Here is a 27,466-nt window from a genome sequence, read left to right on the forward strand (position 1 = left end):
CACAAGAATGCAGATACGCAACAATTAGAAGTAATGTTACATATTGAAGATGGACGGCTTGCCGTCAAATCAATTAGGATTATATTGGGGTGTGACCAGCTGACTTAAGACAGATATGAAACAGTATAACTGAAGATTTTTCGTTCCGCCATTTTGTAGGTAGGTTTTTGTGGGTAGTTTGTTAGTTTTTGTTTCCATGGTTTGAAGCTGAAGATTAGCTCTCTCTCTCTCTCTTTTTCATATTTCATTTTCAGACTTTGACTTTTAAATGTTATTGCCGAGCTGTTTGCCTAAGCAAGAAGATAATGTCTGTGATTCTTTGAAAGCTTCAAATTGTCTCCGAATTGCCTTTTAAATGACTTTCAAATTGTAATCAATAGAAGACAAATAAAACAATTCTTATTGACACCTGAGAAGTTTTAACTTAAATTTCTACTGAGTTCCAAAAATTACAAAGTGCTGCTGGTAACCAAATGGTAGAAATCCTTCAGTAGTCAGTGGGCTGTGCAGCAAGATGGCTGCCTTGCAGTCTGTGGCAATGGCAGTCCGTGCCCGGGCACACCCCAGTCCCTTGGGGGGTCACCCCGGCCCCACAGTCTTTTCCCCCGGGCCCTGAGAGCAGCCACCCCCCCCATCCCCCCCCTCCCCCAGCAAACCCAGCCAGTGTCAGCACCAGCACCTCTCCGTTTCCTACCCTCTCTCTCCCTCATCAGCCACGGCGCCTGTTTCACGATTTTTAAAAGCACAAGTGAACCTGCCATCAGGAATTTGCCCTGGTGAAGGTGGAGAAAACAGAGGATATCGGGTCAGACCAGCTAATGATAATGAAAACGCTTACTGCATGTGCGGAGTGGAATGCATTGATGCCGCTGTCGGGGTACTGGAGAATTGTGATTTGGCATCAAACCGGCGCCTGCCGCAATTTTGGCGTTAAAACCAATTCTCCGCCCAATCACGTTTCCCGCTTCTGGCGTCACTCGATGGAAAATCCCGCCCCTTGTTTTTGCAAATGGCTATCTGTTTTAAAACCAGAAGATTTCAGCTTTAATTCTGCTTAATCTTGGTTATTATCATGTTATTATTACTTATTTTTCCATTCTGAGCAGCCATTCTTTCAAAAGCAGCTCTCTCTCTCTCTGAGGTGATGGATCCGATGATGCAGCCCGCCATGTGTGAAGTTTCACAGTCCCCAGCTCCCCCTTATTTTCTTCTTCGCTCACTTTCCAGGAGGTTTTGAGTCCACTGATTGTTTGAGTCACCTAGTAACACCGTCCATGCGTTAGCTGAGAAAAACTCTCTTTCCTGCCTCCAATTCTCTAAGTGTTCCTGTGGTCGCGGTCGGAAAAAAGTTTTATGGAACGGCCCGGAGGGCTTTCTATCAATTTTTAAATTAAAGAAGACACTTAGGAAAGGCTATAAACCCATTCCCAATGGCTTGATTTACCGCATTTCAATCGATGATGGAGTGGTCTCCTGAAAATCAATCCTTGACTCAAGGGCCACGTCTGAATTGCTTCTTCTGACTATTTTTACTGAAAAACCATCCTCGATATCAGCTTTGTCTTTTGCTGTTGTATTTTTGGGGGTTCTCTTCTTCCTTACAGTAGAAACAAAGGCTGAAAATATTGGCAAACTGCAGGTTACTTAACCAGAGCATCATACTTTATTAGAGCGGGTTGATTGCTCACAGTCTAAGGTGAAAGTTAGGGAAAATCTCCCAAGTGCCTCTGATGATGTCGCCATGTAATCATGTGACACACGACATGCAGATGCATTGGTCTACAATACATAAATGTTTTCATTATCTGCTGTGTTCTGGAAAGGTGAGTGAGACATTCAGCTGTTCAATATTCCCCTTTGAATCACAATCTGCAACATAAAGAACATCGGGGAGACACACTGGGTATGATGCTCCTCAATCTTGGGGAAGTCTGTACCCAGGTCACTGATGTAATGCACCATGTTTAAGAACAAATATTGTCTCCAATTTTGATCTGATTCTTTGAGAAATGGCGTAAAAGCATGTGGAAGAACAGAAAATGTTGAGGGGAGGAGAAGAGGGTAATGATGTTAACAGCCTGCGGTGCCCAAACCTACAATTTATTAAGGAGCTTGACTTCACCAGATGCCCCGACTCTAAAACCCTGAAAAGATCTAGTAGAAAAAGTAAAAGGGCATTACCACTCGAAGCCCTTGATGATCATGTAGAAATATAGGGCACGATTTAATGGCCACGTTGCGCTGAAGCGAGAATGCAACGAGGCCCTTAGATCGCGGAAGAGGCCGAAAACGGAAACTGTGCCAGGCACCGATCAGTTTGCGATCTAACCGGCAAGGCAGGAACCAGCCGTAGGGTGGCGAGAATCCTATAATCACCACCTCAGGCCAATCTCCATACAATTAGATAGAGCGACTCCCAATCTCATGGCCTCCCGTCATCTAATTGCCTCCCCAGCAAGTGGTCACATACAAGAGTAAAAATATCAAGGCACAAACAGGTCTTAAAACAAGCACTATGACGAGAGACAATATATTACAAAAACTGATGGGAATAAAGGCTGACAAGTCTTCAGGACCTGATGGCCTGCATTCTAGAGTTATCAAAGAAGTGGCTGCAGAGAATGGATGCATTGGTTGTAATGTTCCAAAATTTCCTAGATTCTGGAATTGTGCCAGTTCTGGAAAATCATCAATTTAACACCTCAAGAAAGTCAGAAGACAGAAAGTAGCGAACTCAAGGCCAGTTAAGCCTAATACCTGTCTTTGGGAAAATGCTGGACTCTGTTATTAAGGAACTAGGACCAGGACCGTTAGAAAATCATAATACAATCAGGCACAGTCAACATGGTTTTGTGAAAGTGAAATCACGCTTGACAAATGTAGTTTTTGAGGATGTACCAGGTCGGGTGGATAAAGGGGTACCAGTGGCTAGATGGTATTTCGATTTTCAAAACTCATTGGATCAACTGCAACATAAAAAGTTACTGCAGAAGATTAGAACAAACTCATGGGCCAGGATTCTCCGCCTACTCGCCGGGTCGGATAATCCCCGGGGGCTGGCAGGATTCCCGCCACGCTGGTTGGGGGTCATTGACAGCGGCCACCCCGGCGATTCTCCGGGTCCCGATGGGCCGAGTGGCCGTCCAGTTTTGGCCAGTCCCACCGGCGTGAATTACTCACCTCATGCACGGCGGGCCCTGGCAGGTCAGTGTGCGGGGCCGGTCCTGGGGGGGTGCGCGGGGAGATCCGACTCCGGGGGGGGCCCCCACGGTGGCCTGGCCCATGATCAGGGCCTATCAATTTACGGGTGGGCTAGTTCCGCGGGGGGGCTTCTTTCCTCCGCGCTGGGCACCTGTAGGGCTCCACCATATTGCCTGGGGGCCGGCGCGGAGAAGAGAACCCTCGCGTATGCGCAGAAATACACCGGCCGGTCCGCGCACGCGCGATCTCGTACCGGCCCTTCGGCGTCGGCTGGAGCGGCGCCAACCACTCCGGTATCAAACTAGCTCCCGAAAACTTGGAGAATTCCTCACTTTCGGGGGCTATTGACGCCGGAGTGGTTGGCGCCAGTTTTCCCACCGGCGTGGGGACATAACCCCATTTTTGCAGAATCCTGCCCATGGTGTTGGTGGAATATATTAGTGTGATAGAGGATTGTCTAGCTAACAAGAAGAGTCGAGATAAATAGATCATTTTCAGGTTAGTTGATTGTAACCAGTGGAGTGTTGCAGGGGCCTCAGCTATTTACAATCTATATCAACGATTTGGATGAGGAAACTTACTGTGTTGCAGTCAAATTTAGCGATGATACTGTTATGAACCAGCAAATGTCAATTGTCGCACAAACCAAATCACAATGAGAAACTTGGCCCATACACCATAACTCTTTTTTGTATTCTAACACTGGGAAGATAGGTTTGCTGAATTCAGGAGCCACACATTCCAATAACATTTGGGGATTAAAAAAATTAAATTAAAAACATTTGTTAGCAAAAGAAAATGAAACTTAAATAGACAAAATTACATTTGCACATTTAAAATTAGTCTTATGAAATAGTCCCCCAAAAAGACTTTCTACTTGAGCAGACTCACAAATAAACACCCTTTAGGCAACAATCTCTTATAGATGTTTAAGTATAAAATGTCAGTAATATTATCAAAAGCCAAGTCCTCTGTTGCTGTAGAAAATGGATATTGCAGGGTTTCTCACACACTCCCACTTTGCTGTAGAAATTCAAAACAAAACCTTGCTTTCTGTAAAATGGATACTTTTCTGGCTTGACTGGAAGGCTGCTTTAATTTGCCGCTTCACAGCTCTTTTCCCAGCACAGAGCGTTACCCCAGGAGGTCTTACATGGTCACTCCAACACAGCTCTCAAATCTATCCTGAAGTATTCTTTCTGCCTTTTCATCTCTGATTCCATTGCCATTAGCCCGTCTTTAAAATATAACTTTCCCTGAATATTACAATCTTTCACGTTTTCCCCATTGCCCCCCAATTTCTGGTCAAATAAAATTGAATAACCTTGCATTATTTATTTGTGATCTTTTCCAAATTGTAAACCTTTTATTCCCCTTTGAAATTTATAGAAAATTTACGTTCCACCCTTACTTAAAATTCATGCCCTGAGCATCTACACTCCTTTGACGTCCTGAATCCTGTAGACAATCTGTCTTCAGTTAATTAAATTGTTTTCACATGGCGGCACAAATGCCCAGACACACAGAGAATAACACAACAAATCCCCAAAATATTAAATATTATACCATCCCTAATCACAATACAAAGATAGGTGGGAAAGCAAGTTATGAGGAGAACACACTCCTCTGTGGTGAATTTGGAAGCTGAGAGGGTAATTATCCAGGTGCCCTTCCTGCCCTTCCAGCAATTGAAGTTGACTAAGGACCTCATTCTGCTGCCATTGGTATAAAATCAACAGCTGTCACCACGAGAAGAGCACAACAAGCAAACCCTGGGTGGATTGCTTGTGGTCTCCACTTGAGAGTTTTATCATTCAGAGGCACTCAGTTCCTGATTGAGGGACCGAGCATTGGGAAAGGGGGCCCACTGAGAGCCACCTCTTGCCTGAGCTGCTGACCACCCTACAGCCCATTCCTCTGTGAACCCCACCCGACTAAATTCCTCCCGCCATCACTTAATCCTTGTCTGAGTTCCTCTGTCATCCTGAGCCTCTGGTGGCTGTATTTACCCAGTGGCACTGCTGATCAAAAAGGTTCCAGGCCTCTGATGAGCTGACTGTTCTTGGCAGATAGGACACTCCACCCTGGCATTCCTGATCCCATCAAAGGCCTGCCATTGGCCTGCTAATTGTCTGATTAGCTCATAATTTGACAGTACTTCTCATAGGAGGCAATGCGGGGTATCTTGCCTGCTCTCCAGCCATTGAGTCACCCATTGCCAACATGAAATTCCCTCCAAAGAATCTGCTTAGTGATATAGACTGGTTACTGTGGTGATATGCATCACTGTAAATACACAAGGGGTTAACATAAAGACACTACACCTAGCTAAATACTAGAGGAAGCACCAGAGACATCATGACACACAGATATTCAACCAATAGGTCAGTAAGATAGGACACGGCCAATGGGCAGTCACGAAACACAGAGAGGTGACACTACCACAGGGGGGCATTACACCAATCCATATATAAGGACACAGCACACATGATCTTCCTCCTTCCAGTGGAGAGACTTAGTGAGTACAGACAGGGTTGATTGAAACACATCACACACACCAAGTGGATTGTAGCAGACTGGTTAGTTAGGCTGAGTAGCTGTAGCAGGATTAACAGGAGAGTCGAATCCAAGTAGGAGAATTGTTAATAGTTTAATAAATGTGTTAAAGCTATCTCCAAGTTTGAATCTTCCTTTGTCAGAGTGGACATCAAGGAAGCAGCTTATGCTACGTCAAGAGCATAACAAAACATGGTACCAGGGAGTGACTGTTTAAATCCATATAGTTTCAACTCAGCAAACCGTGACAACCAGCAACAGCACCCAGGCAAGATGATCGCGATTCCGGTTCCACAACGGCTCAGATGCCACGGCAATCTCAGTGCAAACTGGCGTGCATTCAGGCAAAGTCTTGAGATCTTCCTGGTAGCAGCCAACCTACAAGACGTGGCCAATGCTGAAAAGACAGAGCTTCTGCTCACAATTGCAGGTGCAAATGCAGAACAAATCTTCAAAACCTTCAAGTACTCCAGAGGGCAAGAAAAGAGAGACTTCCAGACAGGCCTGGACAAGTTCGAACAATACTGCGAGGAAAACACAAAGAGACCAACAGAAAATGGTAAAAGAGGTGCCAATACTAACCACGAGGCCGAGGGAGGCGAGCAACGAACGACAATTTTGATTGGTGGCCATCTTGGAAAAGGTGCCGCACATGCGCAGTTGGGAGAAGGGCGCAAAGTAAAGGCACAGCGATCTGCGCATGCACAATCGCTTCCTACGTTCTACGTCACAGGTTTCGTGACATCAGAGGCCCCAGACCATGCCCACTTAAAGGGGAAATTTCCCAAAATATCAAAAAAAAATTTAAAGCCTCAAAACAAGATTCTTTCACCTGGAACGACAGCCCAATGCCTGAACTTCGACCAGTAGCTGAAAGTAACCTCTGCAGAACCCTGCAACAAGCAGTTAGCACCGCCCAAAGAGATGATACAGTCTTTGAAGACTACGACTCAGACCTTGATTTCTTCTTTGGACATCGCGAGCCCAATGCCAGCTCCGACACAAAACGTGATGATATGGTCCTTAAAGACTACGACTCAGACAATGATTTCATCTTTGGAGATGGCGACCCCAGTATCAAATCCGAACCGTGACGAGATGTGTTGCACAGTGACGAATCCGACACAGACGCGGATGAGTTCTTTAGATTTGAGGATCTTCAGCCCAGCATATATGATACCCTGACTCGTGAGTGCAGGATTATACTGCGGCCTGACGCCAAGAGACAGAGAGCGGTACAAGCCCACAGAGAGCGGCCTGTTGCCACACAGAGTGGCCCACGCACCGCGAAGAGTGATCGACTCCACACAGAGAGTGGTCCACGCGCCACAAAGGGTCCCAGCCTCCACACAGAAAGCGATGAAAGACTCCACAGTGAGACAACTGCACGTCTCCACACAGAAAGTGACTCCAGTGCCACAAGCCTCCATAGCGAGCTCGTGGACAGACTCCACGATAGAAGAAAAGCAAGACTCCAGAGCGCAGTCCTTGCATGAACAAGAAGTGGCAGCGAGACAACTGCATGTCTCCACACAGAAAGTGACTCCAGTGACACAAGCCTCCACAGCGAGCTCGTGGGCAGCCTCCATGATAGAAGCAACGCAAGACTCCAGAGCGCAGTCCTTGCATGAACAAGAAGTGATGACAGTCTCCACAGCGAGACCAATGCACAATTCCACACAGGGAACGCTGCAAGACTCCACAGAGGGAGTGACACAAGCCTCCACAGCGAACTCATGGACAGACTCCACGATGGAAGGAATGCAAGACTCCAGAGCGCAGTCCTTGCATGAACAAGACCATGAGGGTCTAGCAACCTCCTCTGAGCAACCAGCAGCAGACGATGCAAGTCTGCCACGCTCAAGTGAACAACAGAAAGACTATGACAGTCTGCCACGCTCAAGTGCACAGCAAGAAGACTCTGACAGTCTACCACGCTCCAGTGAACGACAAGAACACACTGAGGCTCTACCCACTGTATGTGCGACAAGTGGCGACGGCATCCCACTTCCCATACCAGATGTGCAACGTGACAAACCTCAGCTAGTGTGTACAGAGGCACTCGACAATCACAGTGAGACTACTGATGACTCTGGTGACACTACGTTAATTCAAAACTCATCCGCTCGAGCCTCTCCACAAGCAAATGAATTCCTGAACGTTTTGACTCCGGACGGAGAGCATCAAGAAACCTCAGAATATTCAAGTGAACCTGAAATGACACTGGACGGGGAGTATCAAGAAATCTCAGCTGACTCAAGTGAACCTGCAATGACTCCGGACGGGGAGCATCAAGAAACCAAAGCTGATTCAGGTCAACCAGAAAGGGCTCCAGACGGGGAGCATCGACAAGCAAAAACTGACTCATGTGAAACAGACCAGACTCCAGACGGGGAGCATCGGCAAGCCAAAGCTGATTCAAGTAAGCCGGACATGACTCCAGACGGGGAGTGCCGCGGAATCAGAGACGGCACGCTCAATGAAACAGCAGGTGCCACAAAGGATGCTGACACGAGTAACTGTGTGAAGGACTCGTATAATCCACTTGGTGTGGTCATTGAGCGCAACAAACTCAACAACAAAATCTACACAAACAACATCAAAGACAATAGCAAGAAGCGTACCAAAGGCAACAACGTCGACAACAAGCACGACAAAAACAACAACAATGGAACTGCGACTGGTGCGACATGGTACAACTCTGCAAATGCGGGACACTGTTACTGCTCAGCTCAGTACAATGACATACCATGGCAGGACGATGCATCTTACCAATTCACGTTTGCTGCACTACCAACAGGCAACCTGGCTTTCAGGATAGATGCCATCAAGAATTGCTACCATAAGCATCGAAAGAAAGAGTCCAAATCAGTCAATGAAGTGATTTGAACACTTGAACACCTCCTGATGACCAAACACCAGGACACTGACGGCGTTCACAAGGGAATGACAACGTCACCATTGACACTTCTATACCAGACCGTGTAAATTCATGAACTATTGAACTCATAACTTTTGTTTTGTATTGTCTTATCCTCAAAGTCATCGCAACTATTATTTGGTCTTGTATACTATTGTATAGTCATCACAGTCATAACTTGTACATAGCATCACTTATCTACCTAGTTTGTTCAATTTTCTTTAACACTGTACAGAAAATATGTAACACGAAGAAAGGGGGGATGTGGTGATATGCATCACTGTAAATACACAAAGGGTTAACATAAAGACACTACACCTAGCTAAACACTAGAGGGAGCACTAGAGACATCATGACACACAGACATTCAACAATAGATCAGTAAGATCGGACACGACCAATGGGCAGTCACGACACACAGAGGTGACACTATCACAGGGGGGCATTACACCAACCCATATATACGGACACAGCACACATGATCTTCCTCTTTCCAGTGGAGACACTTAGTAAGTACAGACAGGGTTGATTGAAACACATCACACCCACCACATGGATTGTAGCAGACTGGTTAGTTAGTCTGAGTAGCTACAGCAGGATTAACAGGAGAGTCGATTCCAAGTAGGAGAATTGTTAATAGTTTAATAAATGTGTTGAAGCTATCTCCAAGTCTGAACCTTCCTTTGTCAGAGTGGACATCAAGGGAGCAGTTTATGCTACGTCAAGAGCATAACAAAACAGTTACGTCAATGGTCGAAGGTTTGGCAGGTCATGTATGATGTGTGGAAATGTGAAGTTGCCCACTTTGGTAGAAAGAATAGAAAAGCAGAAGAATATTTAAATGGAGGAAGGCTGCAAAATGCTATGGTACAGAGGGAACTGATTGTCCTTGTACATGTATCACTAAGTGTCAGCATTGTCGTGTTGGGTGTTCCGATGCACAAATGATCCAACACGGCTGTAGATGGTACAACTCTGTTTTATTGTCTTAAACAATAACAACTAATAACTGCTGGCTGAGGTTTGTGCTTCACCAGCTAACCTGTGGACCCAGCCCTATTACTATCTTGTTGAGGCACTCAGCACATGGTCTATGTTTGAGTGGCGCGCTGTGAGCTCTGTGCTCTGAGCTATCTCCTGGTAGAATGAGCGGGAACTGTGGTGTTCCCTGTTTTATAGTGCATGTGCTCTCACTGGTGATTGGCTGCGATGTTGTGTGTGTTGGTTGGTCCAACTTCCTGTCCATCAGTGTGTGTGTGATTGCACCATGATATGCTGCTGTGGGTATCATGTCATCTCCCCCTTTCACAAGGATATGTGCCTACATGCTAATAAATAGAAATGTGTACTGAGTGCAGCTGAGTATGTGTGTGCAATATTTACAACATGTACATGAGGCTAAACGATATACAGAGGAAGGTGTCAGGTGCAACAGAGCAACGAGGTTGTACCAATAACAGAACAAATGCAATCAGCAAATGACGAGAGAAAACTTCTGGAACAGTGAACGACAAGTAAGAATCACGTTAACAGTACTGTAAAACAATTCAGTGAGTCCAATGTGCTAACAGGCTCATAAGTCAAGTCTCTCAGGTGGGCGACGAATTCGGGTTGACCGTTAGGGTGGCACACCACTCATCGCCCGGATCAATGCTGTGCACTGGCAGCGGCTGGTGGTTCCGACTTGGGGACATCCGGTTCTTGTGGATTACTGCAACGCGGAAGGGCTCCCTGTCTTTGGTATCGCTGATCTGCATACTATCTGGATATGACTCAGTGTAAGGGGGCTGAATTGCCCGTACGTCCCTGTGAGGCTGGCGGAATTGTTGGGAGTTGGCAGGTTGAGCTGCTCGACAGCAGGCAGCGTAGTGGCCCATCCTGCCACAGCGGAGGCATTGTCGCGCTTTGGCTGGACATTGCCGCTTTAAGTGGGCAGAGCCACAGTTGCCGCACGTCGTGACATCATGGCGTTTGATGCGCCACTGCGCATGCGCGGTGCGGTCCTGCGCAGAGCACGTCTGCGCATCACGTCCCTCTGCATCAACGTCCCCTCTTTTGATGCGTACAAGCGTGGGAGGCCTCGGAAAGCGCGCAAAATGGCCGCCCTCGTCCAGGCCGCGGGCCGTGAGGAACTCGATCGACTGGACCCGCTCCGTCTTGTAGGACCCGTGCCGCGCCGTTTCGGCCGCCTGGATTTGGGAGTACCGGCTGGTCGCGTTCTCATGGAGGACGCAGTTCTCGATGGCAGTCGCTAGGGTGAGGCGTTTTATTTTGAGGAGCTGCTGGCGTAGGGTGTCCGAGGTGACCCCAAAAACTATCTGATCCCGTATCATGGATTTGGATGTGGCCTCATAGCCGCAGGACTGTGCGAGGATATGGAGGTGAGTCAAGTAAGATTGAAAAGGCTCATCCTTACCCTGCAGGCGCTGCTGGAATAGGAACCTCTCGAAGCTCTCATTAACTTCCACGCTGAAGTGTTCCTCGAACTTTAGAAGCACCGTCTTATATTTAGTCTTGTCCTCGCCTTCTGCGAATGCCAGGGAGTTGTAGATGTGGATGGCGTGTTGCCCCGCCGTGGAGAGGAGGAGGGCGATCTTCCTGGTGTCCAATGCATTCTCCCTGTCTGTGGCTTCTAGGAAGAGCAGGAAGCGCTGTTTAAACAGCTTCCAGTTGACGCCAAGATTTCCAGCGATTCGGAGCGGCTGCGGCGGGCTGATGTTTTCCATGGAGCAGGATGGCGGATTTCTGAAAGGGTGCAGGTAGGCCTCACAGTCGCTGGTTAGCTTCCACTACTGGTATCATGTTGTGTTGGGTGTTCCGATGCACAAATGATCCAACATGGCTGTAGATAGTACAACTCTGTTTTATTGTCTTAATCAATGACAACTACTAACTGCTGGCTTAGGTTCGTGCTTCACCAGCTAACCTGTGGACCCAGCCCTATTACTATCTTGGTGAGGCACTCAGCACATGATCTATGTCTGAGTGGCACGTTGTGAGCTCTGTTCTCTGAGCTATCTCCTGGTAGAATGAGCGGGAACTGTGGTGTTCCCTGTTTTATAGTGCGAGTGCTCTCACTGGTGATTGGCTGCGATGTTGTGTGTGTGTTGGTTGGTCCAACTACCTATCCATCAGTGTGTGTGTGATTGCACCTTGATATGCTGATGTGGATATCATGACAAGCATGAAGTACAGCAATTAAGTAGGAAGGAAATGGAATGTTGGCCTTTATTGCAACGGGCTGAATGCTAAAATTTGGGAAATCTTTTTACAACCACATGGGTGAGACGACATCTCGAGTACTGTGTGCAGTTTTGGTCACCTTGTTTGAGGAGGGATACATTTAAAATGGAAACTGTTCAGAAAATATTCACAAAGGTTCCTGGGTTGAGGGATTTTTCTAATGAGGAAAGGTTGAGCAGGTTGGGCCCATACTCACTGGAGTTTAAAAGAACACAAATCAATCTTATTGAAACATAAGATTCTAAGGGAGCTTGAGGGGGTAGGTTCTGAATGTTTCCCCTCCTGAGGGAAGCTAGAATTAGGGGGCACATTTTAAAAGGAAGGGGCAGAATCTTCTGGAGAGGCGAGATTGTCTGGAGGTAGAGTGACTGGAAATTGCAGAGCACTTCCACTGGTAGGCGGGATAGCTGGCCACATGTGATCACATGGCAGTCAACCAATTAGGTTTTCATGCATGAGGACCTCAGCAAATCATGCAGTGGAGCCTGACAGGCTGTCAATGCCGCTGTTGTTACCTCATAGGTCTACAGGCCGAGAGCTACATTTAAAGTGCACCTTGACAGGCATTTATCCCTTGCAAGTCAGGAGCATTATTTTCGCTGTCTGAGAGGGGGTTTGGGGAATTGAAACTGCTGCCACCCCCTCTCCAGCTGCCAACTGGATCCCTGAAGCTACTGCTACCCCCTCTCCACCTGTTGATCCCTGGAGTTGCTGCATGCCATATAAAAGTGGCAAATGTCCAAGCACATGCAAAGAGTATCCCCACGGTTCAGCAATGTCTCCCTGCTGGCTCTCCTCGAGGCTGTCCAGAAACAGCTGGTGTTCCTGTTTCCCAAGGGTGGCAACAGGAGGCCCTCCCTCGTGTTCTCAGTACTTTTGACCAATAGGGAGTTCTATTATTCGCAGTGGACCACACCTTGTTCTCCACCCACTCCACAGTGGTCAACTCCATCCTCGAGGCTCACTGCTGAGAACCTACCTTTCTTCTTGATTTGTGGATACTCGCACAGTGTGCTGGGGGCTAGCATGCCGGCAGCGTAGAGCACCCAGCTCTAGCTGCTGATACGGCCCGGAGAATTGCGGAGTCCCTGGCCACAAATGTGCATGGCAGTGGCCTGCAGCGGGCGCGTGGTGCTACAGTGCAGAAGTCGCTCGCAGACCCGGCCTGTGAAATAGTATCCTCATTTGGCTGGCTCATACGCTCCAGACCACCCCCTACGGTGCCGCCAGCCCCTAATAAAGTCCCCCCTGCCCGCGGATTGGCCCTCCCCCGACTGTGATTTCAGCGTTGGCGACCGGAGAATCCAGCCCTATATTCTTTCATTATACAGCAAAATCTGGTTTTGGCTGTCCTTTGTTTCCCCCTTGCGGGAATGTACCTTGACTGTACCCGACCATTTCATTTCGACCTCATGATTATCTCAGTGAAAGAACTCTATCAGGTTAGTCCAATGTGATGCACTCTGAACAGATTTACCTGTTCCTCAGGCTCAGAATGCCTCAGCGGAGTTCAAGCAGTTGGAGGCACATCTTGCAAAATGGCCTCTGGGACATGAAGTGTTCTGAAGTTTGGACATGATACAGGAATTGAAGACTACAGCTACAGTCATTCTTCCATTCCGATGAGAAAATTAAAATTACATTTTGGATGTACAAGATTATTATTTATATAATTGCTGTTAACTAAGTCTAAACTGCACTCCTTTTTAATATTCGGTCCTCAAATGTTCACATTGAGATATTAAAAACTAAGAGCCTAAATACAGACACCAAGATAATTATTTTAGAACCCTTGGTTCTGCAGATCCACTCCTCAGCCCCATGAGATAGCAGTGCTAACAACTGAACCACCGTGCTGCCCAGATCCACTCCTTTTGAGTGGGACCTGAGGTAGTTGTCATGATATTTAGATCAGCATATCATGGTGCAATCAAACACACACTGATGGACATGCAGTAGGACCAACCAACACACACACAACATCGCAGCCAATCACCAGTGAGAGCACACACACTATAAAAACAGGGGACACTACAGTTCCCGCTCATTCCAGCAGCAGCCAGCTCAGAGCACCGATCTCAGAGCCTGCCACTCAGACATTCACCATGTGCTGAGAGCCTCACCCAGATAGTGATAGGACAGGGTCCACAGATTAGCTGGTAATGCACGTACCCAAGTTAGCAGTGTGCTGTTAGCAGTGTAGTTAATAAAATTGAGTTACACCATCTCCAGCCGTGTTGGATCGTTTGTACATCAGAACACCCAACACAACAGTAGTTTGAGGATGAAGGGTAAATCTTTTAGGACTGAGGAATGTCTTCGCCCAGAGAGGGGTGAATCTTTGGAATTTACCACCACAAAAAGCAGTTGAGGCCAAAATGTTGTGTTGTTTTCAGAAGGAATTAAATGTAGCTCTTGAGGCAAAAGGGATCAAGGGATATGGGGAAGGCAGGATCAGGGTATTGAACTTGATGATCAACCATGATAATAATGAATGGCGGAGCAGGCTTGTAGGGCCAAATGGCCTCCTCCTGCTTCTATTTTCGAAGTATCTTTCTATGTGTACCATCGTCCTTCCTGTCACCAAATTCTTACCATCACCAAATTCTCAATTTCCACTTTCCATACCACTTCAGTTGGAATTTTTTTTCAAAGACACCCTGAAGGGTTACCTCAAGAAATGCAACATAGACATCAACGCCTGGGAGCCTCTTGCTCAGAAGAGACCTACTTGAAGGAACTGCCTGATTGAAGAGACACATTTCTTCGAGGACACCCGATGGCAAGAGGAGGTCTCGAAAAGGAGCCTGAGAATGGAATACCTGTGATCTAACGTCCGAGGGCCGATCACTCCTCCCGGAAACACTTACCAAGTGTGCGGTCGAGGTCGCAGCTCTAGGATCAGGCTCATCAGCCATGCAAGATCGCAGATCGCAGAACGCCCATGACCAGTAACACAGAGTTTCTCAGGTGGACACTCATATTCGTTAGCAAGTGGTCGCTGAAGAAGAAGAGTTGCAATTCAACCAAGTCTGTCACCAAGACATGTATCCAAGCTTAATGTTAAAAAATAGTGAAAAAAATAATCAAAGCAACATTTAAAGCGATGCAACGAAGTGTATTTAATGTCAGGCAACCAATATTAAAGTCCAATCCTGTTTTTAAACCAAGACCCTTGGAAGAGAATCAACGCCTTTGTATCCTGCCATATTGTTAGTACATCCCAAAACAAGTTGAAATTAATGTGAAGGGCCTCTATGAAAAAAAAATGCATCTCTTGCAGTCAAATGAGAGGATTTGAAATCATAATAACTTCCCCATTCCTACTGCAGAAATTTCTATATTGGCACTGCAAAACTCCATCTGAATTTCCTGTCATGATATTCAAGTGAACATCCCAGCACATGCATAATGATGGACAGATCAATGGACCAATTAGCACACACAACACAACAGCCAATCACAGACAAGAGCATACACAGTACAAAACAAGGAACACAACACTTCCTGGGAAGTCCATCAGGAGACGGCTCAGGGCACAGACCTCATTGCCAGCCACTCAGACAGTCACCATGTGCTGAGTACCAGAGTTTACTATGTCAATAGTTAAATGAAATAAAACTGCGTTGTACCATTCGCAACCGTGTTGGTTCATCTGTGCCTCAGAGTACCCAACACATCATGGTACCAGAAGTGAATTAATACCTACCCACAAATCTGCCATCCAGCGCCATGGACACCGTCAACACACCGCAGCCGTTGCAAGTCACTGGGAACCTTGACGTAAATTGGACGTTGTTCAAACAGCGTTTCAAACTCTTCCTGGAAGCCAACGACAAAGAGAGCGCCTCGGACAAAAGGAAGTTCACCATCCTCCTCACCACCGCAGGTCAGCACGCCATCCATGTCTACAACTCCGTGGTGTTCGCGAAGGCGAGGACAAATCTAAATACAAGACGGTCCTCCTCAGCTCGACCAACACTTCAACGTCGAAGTCAATGAGAGCTTTGAGAGGTATGTCTTCCAGCAGCACCTGCAAGGTAAGGATGAGCTCTTTCAGTCATTCCTGACGCATCTCCGCATACTCGCGCAGTCCTGCGGTTACAACACCACCTCAGAGTCCATGATCCGGGACCAGATCGTTTTTGGGGTCGCCTCGGGCACCCTCCGCCAGCAGCTTTTAAAAATAAAAGGCCTAACATTAGCCTCTGCAATCGACGCCTGTGTCATGCACAAGAACACGACTAGCCGCTATGCCCAATTTCAGGCTACCGAATCGGCGCGGACGGGGTCCTACGCGACCGGATCGGCGAGCCAGGTGCCCCACGAGGCCGAACGGGTCCCGGACGAGGGCGGCCGTTTCGTGTGCTTTTCGAGGTCTCCCGCGCTTGTGCGCGCCAAAACCTACAGCAACACTGAGGGACGTGATGCGCAGGCACGCTTGACGCAAGACCAAACAGCACATGCATTGTGGCGCAACGAACGCCATGACGTCACGACGTGCGGCAACTGTGGAGCTGCACATTTAAAAGGGCAATGTCCCGCAAGAATCCAACAATGCCTACGCTGTGGCAAGGTGGGCCACTACGCTGCTTACTGTCGAGCAGCTCAACCTGTCGATCTTCCACATCTCCAACAACCTCGCAGGGACTTGCGGACCATTCAGTCTCCCAATTACGAATCGTGCCCAGACGACATCCAGACCGGTGACACAGATGACCGAGACGCCTTCTGGGTTGCGGTCATTGATGGGAACCGAGTCAACACGATCAATCCGGGTGATGAATGGTGTGCCACCCTGACGGTCAACCAATTGCCGATCACTTTCCGCATGGACACTGGCGCCTCCGCCAACCTCATAGCAAAGTCAGCCTTCTACACCATGAAGGTCAGACCACCAATCCAGCCCTCCCGGTGCAGGGTGGTCGACTACAACGGGAACGTTATCCCAGCTATGGGATCCTGCCAGCTCCAGGTGACACACAACACACACACGGCCACACTCTCGTTAGAGATAGTCAGCTCATCGAAGGACTCCCTGCTAGGCGCACAGGCATACAAGGCCTCGTGCAACGAGTCTACTCTCTCTCTCCAGACGGCACGTCTGACTTCCCGGATGCAGAGTTCAATGCACAGCTCCAATCGCTCCTTGCCCACAACCAGGAGGCATTCGAGGGCATGGGAACACTGCCATACACCTACCAAATTCGTCTCAAACCAGACGCCATCCCGGTCATTCACGCACCTCGCAGAGTCCCTGCGCCACTCAAAGACCACCTCAAGCAGCAGCTGCAGGATCTCCAGGACCAAGGGGTCCTATCCAGGGTCACGGAGCCCATGCCGTGGGTCAGCTCCATGGTGTGTGCCAAGAAGCCCTCCAGCGAGCTCCGGATATGTATTGACCCAAAAGACCTCAATAACAATATCATGAGGGAACATTATCCCATACCCAAACGGGAGGAGATCACGAGCGAAATGGCCCAGGCGAAAATATTTACAAAACTGGATGCCTCTAAGGGGTTTTGGCAGATCCAACTCGATCCGTCCAGCCGAAAGCTGTGCACCTTCAATACCCCTTTCGGCAGGTTCTGCTACAACCGGATGCCATTTGGCATCATCTCGGTATCCAAGGTCTTTCATAGGATCATGGGGCAGATGATGGAAGGCATTGAAGGGGTGCGCGTATACGTGGACAACGTCATCATCTGGTCCACCACACCACAGGAGCACATATATCGTCTCCAACGTGTTTTTGCCCGCATACGGGAAAACGGCCTGCGCCTCAACTGAGCCAAGTGTTCCTTTGGCCAAACCGAGCTGAAGTTCCTGTGGGACCATATTTCCCGGTCAGGGGTCCGTCCGGATGCAAACAAGGTGAGCGCCATCACAGCCATGCCGCAGTTGGCAGACAAGAAAGCAGTGCTACGCTTCCTTGGCATGGTCAACTTTCTGGGGAAGTTCATTCCCAACCTTGCCTCCCACACGACAGCTCTGCGCCATCTCGTCAAAAAGTCCACAGAGTTTCAGTGGCAACACACACACCAGCTGGAATGGGAGGAGCTCAAACTCAAACTCACCACTGCACCGGTATTGACGTTTTTTGACACGTCTCGTGCCATCAAAATCTCAACTGATGCCAGCCAGTCCGGCATTGATCATCATAGATCATAGAATTTACAGTGCAGAAAGAGGCCATTTGGCCCATTGAGTCTGCACCGGCTCTTGGAAAGAGCATCCTACCCAAGGTCAACACCTCCACCCTATCCCCATAACCCAGTAACCCCACCCAACACTAAGGGCAATTTTGGACACTAAGGGCAATTTATCATGGCCAATCCGCCTAACCTGCACATCTTTGGACTGTGGGAGGAAACCGGAGCACTCGGAGGAAACCCACACACACACGGGGAGGATGTGCAGACTCCGCACAGACAGTGACCCAAGCCGGAATCGAACCTGGGACCCTGGGGCTGTGAAGCAATTGTGCTATCCACAATGCTACCGTGCTGCCCCATTGGGGCAGTGCTCCTGCAGCGGGATGACACGGCGTCATGGGCCCCAGTTGCCTATGCATCGCGAGCCATGACCCCCACAGAGCAGGGCTACGCGCAGATCGAAAAGGAGTGCCTGGGCTCGCCAACGGGTTTAGACAAGTTCCATGATTATGTGTATGGTCTTCCCCGGTTCACTGTTGAAACTGACCACCGCCCCCTGGTCAGCATCATAAACAAGGACCTGAACGAGATGACCCCTTGCCTCCAGCGCATCCTACTGAAACTCAGGAGGTACGACGTCCAACTGGTCTACACTCCAGGGAAGGAACTCATCGTTGTGGATGCCCTATCCAGAGCAGTGAGCACGCCACCAGATTCGGAGGGGTTCGTATGTCAGGTCGAGATGCAGGTGGCCTTCACATCGGCAAATCTGCCAGCTGACGACTCCAGTCTGGCCCGTATTCGCCGAGGGACTGCGGCCGACCCCCTTCTACAACGTGTGATGTGCCACATGATGGGAGGGTGGCTGAAAGGGCAGTGCCCGCAGTTCTACAATGTCCGAGACGACCTGGCCGTCATTGCCGGTGGCCTTCTGAAGCTGTACCGGATTGTGATTCCGCACAGCATGCACAAGCTGGTTCTCGACCAACTACACGAAGGCCACCTGGGGGTCGAGAAGTGCAGACGGAGGGCTCGAGAGGCGGTATACTGGCCGGGCATCAGTGACGCTATTGCCAACATGGTGCTCAACTGCCCCACCTGCCAAAGGTTTCAGCCGGCGCACCCTCCTGAAGCGCTTCTGCCCCATGAGCTGGTGACGTCCCCCTGGGCGAAGGTGGACCTATTTCACACGCTATGCAGGGACTATGACATAATCGTTGACTACTTCTCCAACTACCCAGACGTCATACGCCTGCACGATTTGACATTGACTGCTGTCATGAGGGCTTGCAAAGACACATTCGCTCGCCACGGCATTCCGATGACTGTCATGTCGGACAATGGGCCCTGTTTCGCCAGCCAGGAATGGTCATCGTTTGCTGCCTCGTATGGCTTTACACACGTGATGTCTAGCCCTCTGCACCCCCAGTCCAATGGAAAGGCAGAGAAGGGCGTTCACATTGTAAAGCGGCTCCTCTGCAAGGCTGCTGCTGCCGGATCGGATTTCTGCCTCGCCCTGCTGGCCTATCGCTCGGCCCCACTAGCCAATGGTCCCTCACCAGCCCAGCTGCTGATGGGTCGTGCCCTCAGGACCACTGTGCCTTCCATCCTTGCACCCGCAATAGACCATGCTCCGGTACTGCACAGGATGCAACTGCAGCACGGTCGCCAGAAGAGGTCATATGACACACGGGCAACTGATCTTCCCGCCCTGGCCCCTGGAGATGAAGTCCGCATCCACCTACCAGAAGGTGGCTGGTCAGCACCTGCCGAAGTTCTCTGACACGTGGCTCCCCGCTCGTTCCTGGTTCGCATGCATGATGGATCCGTTCATAGGCGCAATCGCCGGGCTCTTCGCCTACTTCCACGCTCGCTACGAGACCTTATACTGACACCGTGTCCTCCTGTTGTTCCTGATAGCGACTTCGTGGAGCTACCTGCTACCATGCCCCTTCCGTCGTCGCCCGTGGCCAGGCCCGCACCTCAGCCGGTGGTTCCAGACCTACCCTTGAGGCGGTCAACCCGAATTCGTCGCCCACCTACTAGACTGGACTTATGAGACTGTTTACACGTTGAACTCATGCAACCACTGTATTCACATGTTTATGTTCTTATTGTTACAGGAATTCACTTTATCGTTCCACATTTCCCCGTTCTTTGTTATGGTACAACCTCGTTATTATGTCACACCCGACATCGCCCCTTGTATATAGTTAAGCCACATGTACATGCTGTAAATATTACACATACACACATTTAGCTGCACTCAGTACACACCTCTATTTATAAACACGTAGGCACATAATCTTGTAAAAAAAGGGGGGATGTCATGATATTCAAGTGAACATCACAGCACATACACACATACATAATGATGGACAGATCAACAGACCAATTAGCACACACAACACAACAGCCAATCACAGACAAGAGCATACACAGTACAAAACAAGGAACACGACACTGCCTGGGCAGTCCATCAGGAGACGGCTCAGGGCACAGACCTCATTGCCAGCCACTCAGCCGGTCACCATGTGCTGAGTACCAGAGTTTACTATGTCAATAGTTAAATGAAATAAAACTGCGTTGTACCATTCGCAACCGTGTTGGTTCGTCTGTGTCTCAGAGTACCCAACACATCATTTCCCAGGGTGCAACATTGGTAGCTACCTACACAGCTCATGCAACAATCTCTGAGGAGAAATCCTCTGGAGTGCTTTTTGGTTGGGTTTTGCTAAGTTCCTCCATTTTCCAGAGATTATTTCTGCTTCCTCACTGAGTGTCAAAGGAATAGGTAACCAGAACATACAGCAGACCACAACATAGGAGCATAGGAATTAGGAGCAGAAGTGGGCAATTAAGCCTTTCAAGCCTGCTCCACCATTTATTCAGATCATGGCTGATCTCTTCCTGGTCTCAACTCCCTTTAACCTGTTTCTATCAGAAATATACCGATCTTTTTGAAACCATTCAACAAGAGGTACCGGAGCAGCTGGCACAATGGAGAGCGCAGGTTCTGCCCATTGACCTCTGCAAAGTTGAAGCTGGACCCTTCCTTGTCTATTGACAATAACTGCCTTGCATATCAAACAAAGCACACAAAATCCTGATACGCATGGCCATTCAACACTCTCCTGTCCGCTGCCGTACCATCTGAGTTCTCTGTAGCAGTAGCTTGCCTGTCACTGTGCTCCCCTGTAAGCAGGCAAATGAACCATCCTTTAACCCTGGCCTGGTTGCAGTCAAATCATACTTGTTGACTCACCATATGCTGATCCTAACTTTATGCTAGTCTCCACTGGACGGTAAGCGCAGTACCGATATTTGAACTGGTAGCTCTGACAGTCAGTTCAATGCAATGTTCTTCCTCCTCTTGCAGTGATATGGGGCGGGATTCTCCAATAATGGGGCAATGTCCCCACGCCGGCGTGAAAAGCTGCGCCAACCACTCCGACATCAATGGTCCCCGATAATGGAAAATGCCTCCCTTCCTAGGGGGCTAGGTCGGCACCAGAATGATCCCCGCAGCTCCAGCCAGCGCGGAACGGCCGGCGCGAGTTCGCGCATGCGCGGGCGTTCCCTTCTCCGTGCCAGCCCCCGGGCAAAATGACAGAGCCCTACAGGGGCCTGGCACGGAGGAACATAGGCCCCCACGGAACCAGCCCGTCTGCCGGTGGATAGGCCCCGATTGTGGGCCTGGCCACCGTGGGCCCCCCTCGCCCCCCGGGGTTGGATGCCCCTGCCCCCCCTCCAGCATGCTCCTGCAGAGACACCTTCCAGGTCCTGCCGTGTGGGACTCGGCCGAACTCGGCAGCCGCTCGGCCCGTCGGGGCCCGGAGAATTGCCGGGGGGGGGGTGATGCTTTCAACAGCCCCCGACCGGCGCGGTGGGAATCCCGCGGGCGCCCGAGAATCAGCGGGAGAGAATCGGGAAACCGATGTTGGGGCGGCGGGGCACGATTCTCGTGTACCCCAGGGGATTCTCCGACCCAGCGCAGGGTCGGAGAATCCCGGCCATGGTGTCTAAATACAGGAATTCAGAAGGGGATGGTTGTTGTGAGGAAAGGGGTTTGGGGTGGGAAGCGAGTAGTCCATAGCCAAAACATCAATAATTTGTCCATATTGCTTGATAGCAGGATGAAGGTGTGCTGGGAGTTGAGAGGGGGCATGAAGCAGGAACATACCGTTATTCTCAAAATTCTCTGTGATGCTGGATGTCTGAGGTTCTCTTTACAGCAGCCTCAATGAAGCATCTCCTCTGCAAGGCTTAGCTGTCCCTGTCCATTGCCAGTTTTGCTCTTGTCCCTTCTATTGTGTGCCACGTTGTCCTGCAAGAGAGAGGGCAGCATGTCAGTGATTGTTTAACACTGTGTTTGGGTGACCTACTTGCAATTTCTGAACAGCTAGAGGTTGGTGTGAGGCTGACAGCATTAGTAAATATGTCACGATGAGGTGGAGTATCTGGATATTAGGTCTGAGTCCTGTATGCAAAGGAATTCTTGATGCAGTGGGTAAGAGATGACATCTGAAAACACATTCACCGATGCTTACCACCCATGTGAGGTCATTAGACTTCTTGTGGCAGGTGCTGAGGTCCAGTCTCAAGGATTTGACTTTCCTGGTCACATGTCCCCATTCCTTTCTGAGGGTGGTCCTTGAGGTTATCTTGGCCTCCTCTGGGATCTTGGTATCTCTCCTCCTTCTAACTTGCACCACTAATGCCTCCAGCACCACATCCAGCACCATGGATCCCTCTGTCTGCCCTGTTTGCAAAAATTTCCAATGTAGCAATCTTTTTGTGTCACTTTCTTTAAAACTGCCTGCCTTTAAGAACAGCAGGCTGCCTGTACCACATGATCAGCAATCAATGCTGCAGGGGGCTTTTACACTGCTGGCAATGTCAAAGAACAAAGCGAAGTGCGTTGCATCCAGGCAGTGGTACAATCATTCAAATATGAGAGGTACATGAATTTTGCATGTCCCCCACTTTGATAAGAACTTGAATGTGTTGAATTGTAACCCAGCACCGGAAAATATAGTGCAGAAAAGACTCCAAATGAACATAATAAAATATAAAATTTATGGAATAATATTGAAGCAATAATACAGTACTCAGAAAAAATGATTTGGAAATACCTACTAACCTGACCTCCTCTCAATTCATTATTTGTGTTTCTTAAAGTGTTGAATACCTCTGTTATGCTTGTAATTGTTTTCCACCTTTGGCACTTCCATCCTAATTTTAAGCTGGTCCACCTGGACTAAATTTGGCAGGAATGGCCTTTAAATGCCATCAGAACACTTTGTACCTTGGCTACACTGTTGTTACAACCACTGCTAGCAGGGAAAGGGCCTTCTGGTGGGTGGTCAGATACCAGCCTATTTACAGCTGTAGTTCCTTTTAATTGGCAAGTTCTGATCCTGTGAATTACATAGAATGCTGATTGCGGCATTCAGGGTCAAATGGGTAGCGATTTCAAAAATAAAAGGCCACATTCTTTTTTTTTTGATTTTGCGGAGCCATGGGAACAGATTTAAGATGTTTGGCAAATGTCTCAGAAGTGAGATGAGGACGATCTTATTTTACACAGAGATTGTTGTGACCTGGAATACACTGCCTGAAAGGGGTGGAGGATACAGTTTCAACAGTAACTTTCGAAAGAAAATTGGGTAAATATTTGAAGGGGAGAAGAGTGTAGGTCAGGGGAATGGAACTAATTGGATAGCTCTTTTAAAGTCAGAACAGACACGATTCTATGCTGATCCTTCTAAGCTGTGAAATTCTATGACTCTGTGTGAATCTATGTAGGTAGCAGCCATGAGCAGAATTAAACTCTTTCTACCCTTCTACAGCAACGTTCACAAATACAAAATGTGGAAGAACCCTCCCCACTGTGAATTCTGTTAGATCTCACAGCAGCCATACAGATTGACAATTTAAGTGGCATTGGTGAGAATTCATGAGGAATGTTTTGCTGTTGGTTAAGTTTAAATAAGGTGAGACTGCTTTCACTCATTTTATATCGCACCCCTCAAGCTGCAGAGTGAGGTTTACATTCTGATAATCGGGGCTGGATTTGAATCAAATCTGGAGGTGAAAGTGCACCACCTGGTCCCAGGCCTCTGTTTTCCAAATCAATTAACAATGTTTGGATGTCACATTAGACTCTGACTCACGGGCAGATTAGTTGATTTAAAATAACAGAGGAGGGCAAAGGAACATGCTGAAACATATTTACATTCTTCAAACAGATGTGTAAATATCTGTTGAAAATTAATCAGGCTGACAGAGATTAAAATTGGTCTAGCAATTTAAAAAAAATATATAGAGCATTGCTTTGAAGGAAAATACCTCAAGCCGAACTTCACTGCACGTTTGACAGTGATTCTGGATATTGAATTCATGGATTGTCCTACGTGAGAATTGGTAAAATGCAGCACACATCTATAAGACCATAAGACCATAAGACATAGGTGTGGAAGTAAGGCCATTCGGCCCATCGAGTCCACTCCACCATTCAATCATGGCTGATTTCAACTCCATTTACCCGCTCTCTCTCCATAGCCCTTAATTCCTCGAGAAATCAAGAATTTATCAACTTCTGTCTTAAAGACACTCAATGTCCCGGCCTCCACCGCCCTCTGTGGCAATGAATTCCACAGACCCACCACTCTCTGGCTGGAGAAATTTCTCCTCATCTCTGTTCTAAAGTGACTCCCTTTTATTCTAAGGCTGTGCCCCCGGGTCCTAGTCTCCCCTGTTAATGGAAACAACTTCCCTACATCCACCCTATCTAAGCCATTCATTATCTTGTAAGTTTCTATTAGATCTCCCCTCAACCTCCTAAACTCCAATGAATATAATCCCAGGATCCTCAGACGTTCATCGTATGTTAGGCCTACCATTCCTGGGATCATCCGTGTGAATCTCCGCTAGACCCGCTCCAGTGCCAGTATGTCCTTCCTGAGGTGTGGGGCCCAAAATTGCTCACAGTATTCTAAATGGGGCCTAACTAATGCTTTATAAAGCTTCAGAAGTACATCCCTGCTTTTATATTCCAAGCCTCTTGAGATGAATGACAACATTGCATTTGCTTTCTTAATTACAGACTCAACCTGCAAGTTTACCTTTAGAGAATCCTGGACTAGGACTCCCAAGTCTTTTTGTGTCACTTTCTTTAAAATTGCCTGCCTTTAAGAACAGCAGGCTGCCTGTACCACATGATCAGCAATCAACGCTGCAGGGGGCTTTTACACTTCTGGCAATGCCAAAGAACAAAGCGAAGTGCGTTGCATCCAGGCAGTGGCACAATCATTCAAATAAGAGAGGTACATGAATTTTGCATGTCCCCCACTTTGATAAGAACTTGAATGTGTTTAATTGTAACCCAGCACCCGAAAATCTCATAGCAAAAATCTAAATGATGTTTCCCTGTTGCAATGATCTTTCTGATTAGCAGTGGATAACAGGGTCGGGATGACCCAGGGCGGAACTCTTTCAGGGCAAGGGCGGAGGTCAATTCGAACACTGTCATTAAATGGTTCATCTATTCTGCCCGATAGCACAATTTGAAATCTGAAGGCATGTTGGTTGTCGCCCTATGAGATCAATCAAGCCATGTCATGTTTAATGCTATCATCATTAACGAATGAGTATGAAAGTGCTGTAACCTCTGTTGTTATGTTATCAGCAGTGGCAAGCAGTAATAATTTAGAAGATACATTTGTTCTGATTAATGGAGGCAAGAACCCATTTGTAAAGAAGGTAATTCTCTGTACCTAACCTAACCTTCAAGTACATTAATCATAGATAATGCTAACCTTCAAATTCAGGATTGTTATTATGCAACACTTCAGACCACCTTATACCAATGAAATGGCACCAATGTTCTGATGAGTTATGACATGCAGTACATTATCATTGCCTAATCGAATTTAAGGAAATTATCAGTGGCACCACATAATATATCACAGTCCCATTTAACTGCACATTTATTCAAGAACATTATAAATCACACAAATCTTTCAGTAGCTATCTGCCAATAACATTTAAAGAAATCCTCCAGTGCATTACCTGAGGTTGCTTATGTAAATAAATCAAGACACATTTTCATTTCTCTGTTGAACCATATACGCATAATATGCAAAAGCAGATCTGTTTGATTTTCTGAAGAGACTTTAATGATTATTCTCTAAGTGACATATTGCTCCTTTTTACAAGTTCCCACACGATGCAGATGAATTATTGCTGTTCCTGCAACTTTCTCCTCAAATTCCCCACACACGATTTCTTAAGGATTATCGATTTTACCTCACCCACCTCCGCAAGCACACTTCTATCAGTTAGGTGAGTCAAAAAATCATCTCTTATTGGCTTTCATTAAATCATTAATCACAGCATGAAGGAATTAATGTCAATATATTATGTTAATTATGGGTGTCCTGCCCATAAAAGGTGGGGTGCGGGGGCCATGAGGACTCCCCAACAGGTGAGTTGGGGTGGTGAGGGGTCCAGGGGCCGCGCGGGGAGGTTGGGGGATCATTTAAAATTGTGTCTCGATTTCTTCCTGCACTGGTAAGCGGAGCTCTCCAACAAAATGACAGAGTCCGTTCAATAATGGGGTCGTTCCCAGTGCTACAACTTCCAGGAATGACCCGGCTAAAGTCGCCTTTTGTGAGGGCCACGAAGAAACCAGCATGAGTTGAAGGATAGAAAGAAATAACATTTATTTACAATAACATATATGTACACAACAGCAGCAGCAACTCCTTGTTGCTCACTCCCCTCTAGCCGGTTCCAAACTGGCCAGCTTCATTTATACAGGGAGTCTGCTCATGATTTCTCCACCCCCCCTCATTGGGGAAGCTCAGACTCCCAAAGGATTGTGGGATTGTCATTAGTCCCCAGCCAATGGTAAGCAGGCAGGTTATAACATCCCTACCGCCCAAAAGTCCAAGGAATCCACCGAAGACCCTGGCGAAGGAGGGCGTCGGACTTGTTTTGCGGCAGGCTGGACACAATTTGCACAAGGCGCTGGATCGGGCGGCTTGTAACGAGATGGAGAACGGCGCTTCCGTGATGAACGGCGTAACGATTGTACATCCATGATGCGTGGGCCCGAGGATTCCCCCTCTGAGGCGTCCTGTGTCTCCATCTCGGAGTCGGAGTCCGCTGCCTCCATCACATCAGCGTCTCTATCTCCACACGGTTCTGCAACGACCTGCGCAGGCTTTGAGTGCGGCACCAGAGGAAGATTGTGAGGAATACTCTCCACAGTGTCTGGTCTCTGTGGCTGTAGAAATGAGCTCCGGGGGCGGGGAATCTTTGGAAGGGATAGTCTTCTGGACCGAACGTGGTCTGCATGCTTGCGCTGGAGACGACCTTGGGCTTG

Source organism: Scyliorhinus torazame, chromosome 11 (genome assembly GCF_047496885.1).
Source record: "Scyliorhinus torazame isolate Kashiwa2021f chromosome 11, sScyTor2.1, whole genome shotgun sequence".
NCBI classification, from domain to species: domain Eukaryota; kingdom Metazoa; phylum Chordata; class Chondrichthyes; order Carcharhiniformes; family Scyliorhinidae; genus Scyliorhinus; species Scyliorhinus torazame.